We start from the raw sequence: 8637 nt of genomic DNA, 5'->3' as shown, positions 1-8637 counted from the left end.
AGACACATAACCCTATCATACGTGTCATTTTTGTCAATAATTTTTATTTTAATTAATGCTCCAAGGACCTGAGGTTAAATAGCCAAAAAGGATTTTTTTTTTTTTTATCTTCACCTTTTTATCTTTTTTATCTTCAAAATTAATTATTTTTAATTAAAATAATTTTAAAATTAAAATTTTAAAAGTTACAACCAATGAGGGTTAAGGTCATAAAAACCAACAAACGCCTTTGAAGCACATGTAGCCCATCGTTTGGTTCTTCAGGATAAATGGTTATTGTCCATTGGCTCATATTGTATGTGGACGAATTGGAGGAGATGCTGATGTCACCAAACGCTGCTTGGAGCTTCCTTTCTACTTTTGTATGCCCACGTATGATATTCGACCATTTTTTGTCACCTCCGAGAAACCTATAGAAATATTATGATAGAATGGGGAGTGAGAAGTCCGACCTGGTTTTTGCAAGCAATTTTGTGGCTTTGAGTGGATAGAAACTAAGAGAATTTATGGTGATCTAATGGCAACTCTGTCAGTCAAGCTATTTCACCTGCAATAGATTAGGAGTGTGTATTCGGCCAGTTCATTTTTTTTATCTCAAAAATCGAATAAATTAAATTATCCATGTAATCCGAATAAACCAAACCGACTTAGGAAGTAAAATCAAATGAATCGAGCCAAAAATTCAGTTCGATTTTTTAGTTTTTAGATAGATCAAATTCTAATTGAAGTAGTTATAATTTTATTTCCTTTAATTTTTTCACATAATTGTCTTTTTTCTTTAATTTAGTATATCGTATTACTTTTAATTTTATTTTTATTTCAAATTCATTATAAAAATATTAAAAATTAAATCAAATAAATTTTAATGAACTCAAACATTGTTTATTTTCTCACACGACCAACATGCAATTTCATGTCTTCTACTATTCTTAACTTGTATATATAAATTTTGGTTTTTTTATATATATTAAATGATAAAAATTAAAATGAATATCATAAAAAATTTTAAGTTATCAATCTGGGTTTTAAATATTAATGAAATTAGACTTTTAAGATTATTAAGTTTTAATGGATATTTGGGCTTAAGGTTTGAAATTGGGTTTGGGCATGTAATGGGTTATGGGCTTATGGCCTTAATTGATTTATTCAGTTTAAAATGTCAAAGCCGAAAATTGACCAAACAAACTAATTAAACCGAACATGAAAACAGATTAAACCGAAAAGCTGAATAAACTAAATTTTTTGGTTTTCTGGGTTTGGTTCATTTTGGCTTTTTCGTGTTTTTTTTTTTACACTCCTCTGCAATGGACAATGCAAAGAGAGAGAGTTCATTTGGAAAGGGGATTTTCAAAAGGTTTCGATCTTTGAATTCTTGACTGATGCCTTTGCAAATTTTCAAAGGGGAAGGCATTCATTATAGAATTATGGAAATTTTGTTTCCTTATGATTAGTCTTATTGTAGAAGGATCGGCCATTTTGAAGATGAGTTCATTTATTGAATTCCAAATTATCCAGAGGGTGAAAGCCATACAAGTTTAAAATATCCTTGAATCAAGAGAGTGAATGTTGTTTGAGTTGAGCCACTAATGAAATCATGATGACAAGGAAGAAATACGAAGAGAGTTAGACCGGAGGAAAAGAAAAGAACCAAACTAGACAACCCGAGCGAAACTACATTCAATGAAAAGGTGTTCAATGGACTCCTTGCTTTCTTTGCAAAAAGAACAGTGGTTATCATCGTTGGAAAGGCGCCTTGAGAGAAGCTCCTTGGTTGGGAGGCAACTTGTGCAAGAGTTTAAGCTTCCATAGATTAGTCCATGCTTTGTGCAATGGTGCAAGTGCGGTTGCATCTGATGGGCATAGGCACTCTTCATGGAGAAGCAACCATTAATATCATATTTCCATACAATTTTGTCTTTCTCCCCCTAGATTGAAAGGGTCCTATTGAGAAGGTCATAGGCCCGATCATGATTAAGAAAGTTTAGAGATTTCTTTTGGTCCCAAATGTTGATGTGTAGGAGTGTGCAAGAATGAACATTAATGGCTGAGGCAGGTGGTTTAATAGTGTCAACAAGAGGGAGGTTGGGGTTCATCTTTGAGTTCATATTGATCCTTGCATGTAAATGTTTCTTCCTCTAAGAAGGTCTTTTCAAACCCAAGAGTCTATGGCTTAAGTTTAACTAATTCAAAGGTGATGGATGCATTATTTAGCTTTTAAAGAATTTGCGAGAAAACAGTTATGATCAATCATTATGCGTCACACGGTTTTTGAGAAAAAGGCATCCTAATATATTTTACTAACATTATTTTCTATTTTTCTTGTTCCAGTATTTATTATTTATTATTAAAATAGTCTCTTCATCGGCTTCTTAATATGTTTATATTTTTAGAGTATTTTAGAATAATAAATGATTTAACGAGTCGGTTTGGACCTGTGTTATCTTAAGTTTTATATATTATTTTGTTTGTTTTCCATTGTTTAATAAGTCTTCATTTTTGAAATTTTTTGTCTTGTCTTTTTACAAGTTTTTAAATCTTGTTTATGCATGTAATCTTACTTGTGCAAGCAATTTTAGGGAGGGTTTTCTTGCCATCCTCTCCAGTTTGATGCATGTTCGGTTCTTTTAGGAGTTAGATTACTTTTCTCCCCATTTATTAAAAAAATTGACAAATTAGTCATTGTACATTAGATTAAAGAGCAAATTGGTCATTTCTGTTAAAGTTTCATTAGTTTCTACGGTTAAAAACCTGCGTGGCCGACAGAACAACCAAACAATTACACATGGCGTGCCATATTCACCTCAGGTAGGAATCTCTAAAAAAAAGATTAAAATTTGGTATCCTTGAGTATCGAGTTTAGGGCTTTACATTAGGGTTAGGATTTTAGATTAGGTTTCTCTTTCTAAGGTTTAAGGTTTTCGTTCTAAACTTGACACCCACAGGTGTTGAGATATTTGACGTTCTAAGATATTCCTAATAAGTGCACTAATGGATGATAAGAATAAGTGATGATTTAAAAAATAGACCTCGACACTCATAGGTGTTGAGTTACTTGAATATTTTGTTAGGATTCGTTTAATTAGGAATACTATGAACATGTGACTTACCACTTCTTCCTCTCTTACGCAACAAAAATATCTAAACTCAAAATCTTAACAAATTTTCTTAATCCTTAAATATAAATTTAAGCATTAATATATAAGATTTAAGGTTAAATTTACATATTTCTCCCATGAAAATACCCAAATAAAAAATACACACCATTCTTCCACTTAAAATTTGAAGTTTAGAAAGATGGGTTCATTTTTTTATGATTTAGGAAAAATAGGATATTTCCTATAACACAGTTCTCATCTAGTGTTATTAACTTGACATCTATTAGCTTGATAAATCCCTTCATTTGGTGATGTCAATTTAGTATCTTAATTAGCTGAAAGACACAAATGTTGCCAACACCTAGAAAAATTTAGCAATGGATGATGTTTGCCACATCCACCATTTGTTTTGGTTTAACTCAAAGTCCATTTTAGAGTTTTGGTAACTTCAAAGTTAGTAATATATTTAAATTGGAGATTCGTTAGATGGAAGGGTGCCCAATTGTCATGTACCTCTTCAGTTTTGACATGAAATTGATGGTATGAGTGTTCTTAATGTCAAAGTGAATGAGCTTCATCTACGGATTGTAATAAAGGCACAAATTGCAAATTATTTGAGGTTTAGGGAAATTGGTTTAAGGTTCCACTTCCATCAAGTGTTACTAAATCGGCATAAAACATTTGATAAATTCATTGTTGCATGGTTGATTTTAAATTAGTAACGAGCTTGATGCATTAAAGTCCAAGAGAAGGTTTTTAAAAGAATGTTGCATACCATTACACCTTTCTACACCCAACACTTATAGAACATGTCGCAAGAGATTATGCATGCTATAAGCTACATATGTTACATGAATTAAGAAGATTATCACAGTAAAATTGCTTAAATTGTTGTATATAAAATGTGTTGTAAGAAATATAAACGTGACACTAAGAAACCACGTGAATTCTTATCTCTTGAACCTTTTTTTTAAATAATAATGGATAAATATAGCATTGTAATTAGTGGTCGAAAATTATAGCTCACTAATTTGATAACTAAATAAGTAAACCCAAAAATAAATGCAACAAAATTAACATTACATCAATGGATTCAAAATAACACAGTGACGTTGTTGTGGTGAAAGAGTTCTATATACCAGTAGTTTTTGGTTCCAGGATGGATTCCACTGCATTGGTGCCTAGATCGGAGTATCATTGTCATCACCATGATTCATTTATTGCATCGATAAGAAGATATTAAATTGCACACCTGATTAGCTTATTAAAGAATAATAATGCGATATACGAAGGAGTTGAAGTGTGTAGGGACTCGTTGGATCGAAAAGTTGCGTAAATTCTAAACTTATAAGTATATTTTCCATCACTAGTGTCATAAATGATGAAGGAAGAGTGTTAGTATGATTGGATCCCTCATCAAAATGAAATGAATACCCAATTACATAAAATATCAAAAGGGCTGACGGGGCCGCAATGCCCTGAAAGGTAGATTTGACATATGGCTCCAGCTCAAATTGTTGTATGGTGGCTCTAGCTTTGGCTAGAGAAGTTGCGCTAGTCGACCAAAACCTCATATAATCGCAATAGACCCATTTTCACAAACCATTGCACATACCTTATTGGGATGGAAATTAATATCCTGGATAATGTTCCTATAAATGAAATACCGAGTTCACTGGCCCTAAAGCACAACATACTATGAATGCTCTGTGCATCGATGCTTCCTACCCCTCAAATCTATCTTATGAAGCTAATCGAGGTTTTCTTGATCATTCAAATTTCTTGCACTAACTCAAACTTTCATTTTACCAGGTCAAGGTGCTACCACTCCTTATTGTTGGAACAAGTAATGGGCACTCGCAACTTTCACAATGTAGAGTAAGCATATGTTGTCCTTTGTAGAATGGTAATAAGTGCATTGTTTAGGTACAATCTCTAAAGAAATTGCAAACATTTCCAATAAATATAATTATATCAATTCATAGAAATAATCTCTTATATTGAATATGAATATAACATCACATACATTTTGATCGAGTAGTTGATCAATTTCCTATCACATTCAAGTAAGGTCCTTTCTATAATTGGTATGATTTAAGTGACCCTTAAATATGTTTAAATGTTAAATGCAATGAGAAATTATAAATATTGATCATTTGATACATTTTAAGATATTCAATACGATTTTATTTTTACATTTGAATAATAAGGAATTCCCATGACTAAGAAATGATGAAAGCTAACCACGATGTTCGTATCCAGCCCTAGTTTGTAGAACTATACAACAATTGCTTACTTTTATCTATCTTATGTTGAGTCACCCTACAAAGTGCCCTATATAAATATGATAGAGTTATTGACCCATAGTTGAATGTATTGGTTATATTGAAAGATTCTAGTAGAGGAATGCATGGCATGGACCTTGTTGCTAGACTTATCTGGAAATAGCATTCCTCTTATCATCTAAAGCAAGGTTGCTAGTACTGTACCAGTGGACGTACCATTTTTCTACTAGTATTAATATGTACAAGTGTCAATATATTTCAATGTATTGTTTCAGATTTATCACTATTTTTTAAAAATAATTTATATATATGTACAAAACATATGTACAAATAAATAATGAGATTAAATAAATATTAAATATAAAATACTCATGAATTACATGAAAATATTCTTTAATAAGCTTCACAAATACAATCCACCATTAAACAAACTAAAATAAATAAGCTAAAAAAATTATTGCATAAATTAAACAATAAGATCATCCTATACCATGCATATTGCAAAATCCACAATTCATTTAATTCAAAATAAATAATAAATAATTTTAATTTTAAAATTATATTTTATTTTTTTGTACCAATCGGTACACCATATTTCGACATGTATGTAGTGATATGGTCAGTACCGATGGGAGTTTGCACGGGAGTGGAACCTAGAGTTAATTGTTCTGATTTACTACTAGAATGGAATTGATTATCTTGGTCTAAAGCATTCAAACTCTAACATATCGATCAATCTACTCTATATTTGCATATAATGCAGGACCAATTTGACAAGTCGGTCTAAGAATGTACATTTCACCCAATTCTCGTCTAATTTTTCTCATTCTAAGATGATGCAACATCCAACAAATCAGTAACACTTGACTTTGCATCCATATTACTATCTCTAATTATCACCTGCCCGTTGATTGGAAGACTAGTTATTAAAATGACATCTTCTGATGTTATAATTAATTCCTCACATGAAAAAAATGTATGTGTTCTTGGCTTCCATCTTTCAAACAAAATGACAAGTAATTTCGGTATCATTTTAAACTATATTGTCGTAGATGCCTTAAATTATTCGGGATATATCCATCTAACTTTATGAAGTTTAAATTATTCGGGATAAACAACCCAATCTCTTTGTTGTTAAGACTATAAAATTAATATTTAATTTCATAAATCTTAAAAAAGTCCATAATAATAATTTTTTTGAATAAGTTAACATATCCACGGGTGAAACCTTAAAACAATCATTTTATGAGAAAAGAAATTTAAATAAGTTTAAGATTTTTTTGTTAAGTGGGAGAATTCGTATTAACCGAATTAATACTACATATAATTTGTATTATTAATTATTAAGTTCGGTTAATTTGGTTAATTACCCGATTTCGAACAACTTTCAAACAATCATTAATCGACCTCCGACCAAATTAGATCGATTAACCGAATTAAGTCGATTCGATTAGTTAATTTAGTTTTAACCAAAATTTGAATACTCCTAATGTATTGACTTGTGACAAAACCTATTTTAAAAGTTATCTTATAAATATATATTTTTTGAGATAAAATCAAAATGCATTTAAAGAGGATATGTGGTACACTTATCAAAAATAAATACTCAATAGCTGTCCTAACAACTGTCATGAAATTACTGGTAATCGGGGTGGTGCCTTGGGTTTTCCTAAAAAATAAAAAGAGAAAAGAAATTGAAAGGCCACAGATAAGATCCTAAGCAAGTAAAACCTAAAAGAAAAACTGAAGAAACATAAAACCTACCGTCTATCAAAAATCACATTTCCTCTTCTTTGCATCTTTAGACGTTTTAATGGAGTATACTGGCAATTCCTTTCCATCACTGTAGATGATCCCATTGAAGCGCCATGCCAGATTTCTCCTAAATCTGAGTTCATCAGGGGGTAGTAAGGACAGTCATTTTTGCATTGCATCCCCGGGCTCAAACAGAAATGACCCTTTTCTACCGGTTCAAAAATCTTATTTGGTCATTGGCTGTGATGGGTTCAACCTCCATCGGTACCTCGTCAATCCAATAGGATGGGCTAGTCAGATTGTACCCTCAAGTTACAAGGGCGTGCGCTGCTGCATTTGTCTTTTGAAGGGTAAACTCAAAAGATAAGTTAACGAAACTGAATCTTTTTCTTTGGATTTCATTAATAATGTTGCCAATCGCTGATCTATTCGCTGAGTCTGATTTAAGTTTTTTAATGACTGTAAGAGCAACCAAATCTCGAAAGCCCATTTATTCCCTAAATATGACGGCTTGAAGGCACGCCTTCGCTTCTGCAGTGATCGGAACCCCTGTTCTCCCTAGAGGGTAAGTACATGCTCCCATTACAAGATTTTCATGATTTCTTATAAAGATTCCCGCTGTTGCTGTCATGTCTTATTGTGAAAATGCTGCGTCAAAATTGGCTTTAACTTGTTCTGCTTTGGGGGGTCTCCAGAAATCCTCTCTTGGTTTAATTCTGGTTTCTGTTAAAGAGTTAACTTGTTCTAATTCCCGTAAATAAGCTCTAATAAAACCCATAACCTCTTGTACCCTTCCCTTTTTTCTTTCATGGTAAAGTCTATTTCTGTTATACTAGGTTACCCAAATAGAAATTGCCATAGTTGCACATACTTTAATGTTATTCATGTAAAGAAAGAGGTTGACCATTGTTTCCATGTGTGATTTATATTTATGTGTGAGATGTCCAAACCAACTTCCTACAGGACCTGTTTTGTGAATTCACAATCTTAAAAAAAATGTTCCACAGTTTCTTCTCCAACTGAGCAAATTGGACATGTAGCATCGTTCCTGAGTCTTCGAAGCTTAAGGTTACTGAGCGTCGGAAGAAAATTGTTCGAAACTCTCCACATATGTATTTTTATTTTACTTGGGAGCGGGAGATTCCAAAGCTTTATAAAATAATCTTTTTTGTCGATTTGGTCTGTAACATAATCCTGTAGTTGTAGAGTATTAGTCATTAGCCATTTAAAGCCATTCTAAACTGTGTACTCGCCTGATTTGTCCCCTCGCCATACTATAACATCCGGTTGAGTCCTACTTGCCAATGGAATAGATAGAACTGCCTCAGTTTGATCCCTTTCCAGTAAGTTCCAGATTACCTTGTAGTTCTATGAAAACAAATCTTTATTAATTAGATATGCTACTTTGGAATTGTTGATATTTATGTGTTGATTCTTTACTCTTCTATCATCCAGGGTGGGTAGCTAAAATCATTCTAGATGTTTGTTGATTCACCATTTCC

At 32.2% G+C, this 8637-nt stretch overlaps 1 long non-coding RNA gene across 1 annotated transcript; it reads left to right on the top strand.

Annotated features, from left to right (window-relative positions):
• Nucleotides 1–7132: 7132 nt before the first annotated feature.
• LOC105790450 (uncharacterized) lies at nt 7133–8553 on the top strand. The gene is made up of 2 exons (XR_001132480.2): nt 7133–7700; nt 8099–8553. It is a non-coding gene; the product is annotated as an uncharacterized LOC105790450 (long non-coding RNA).
• The last annotated feature ends 84 nt before the right edge of the window (nt 8554–8637 follow it).

The sequence above is a fragment of the Gossypium raimondii genome, chromosome 8 (assembly GCF_025698545.1).
Source record: "Gossypium raimondii isolate GPD5lz chromosome 8, ASM2569854v1, whole genome shotgun sequence".
In the NCBI taxonomy this organism is placed as follows: Eukaryota; Viridiplantae; Streptophyta; class Magnoliopsida; order Malvales; family Malvaceae; genus Gossypium; species Gossypium raimondii.
The sequence above is the reverse complement of the archived record's forward strand: the minus strand, read 5'-3'. Positions and strand labels throughout refer to the sequence as shown.